Here is a 299-nt window from a genome sequence, read left to right as displayed (position 1 = left end):
ACGTATCAGGGTAAACCTTATCATTCAGCATCGAGATACCGGTAGCGACATGTCGCTTCATTACCAGCACCAAGATACCAGTAGCGACATGTCGCTTCATAACCAGCACCGAGATACCGCTAGCGACATGTCACTTTATAACTGGCAGTGAGATATCGGTAGCGACATGTCACTTCATAACCAGTACTGAGATACCGGTAGTGACATGTCACTTTACAACCAGTACTGAGATACCTGTAGCGACATGTCACTTTATAACCAGTACTGAGATACCGGTAGCGACATGTCACTTTATAACC

The sequence above is a fragment of the Mizuhopecten yessoensis genome, unplaced genomic scaffold (assembly GCF_002113885.1).
Source record: "Mizuhopecten yessoensis strain PY_sf001 unplaced genomic scaffold, ASM211388v2 scaffold6103, whole genome shotgun sequence".
Lineage (NCBI taxonomy): Eukaryota > Metazoa > Mollusca > Bivalvia > Pectinida > Pectinidae > Mizuhopecten > Mizuhopecten yessoensis.
The sequence above is the reverse complement of the archived record's forward strand: the minus strand, read 5'-3'. Positions refer to the sequence as shown.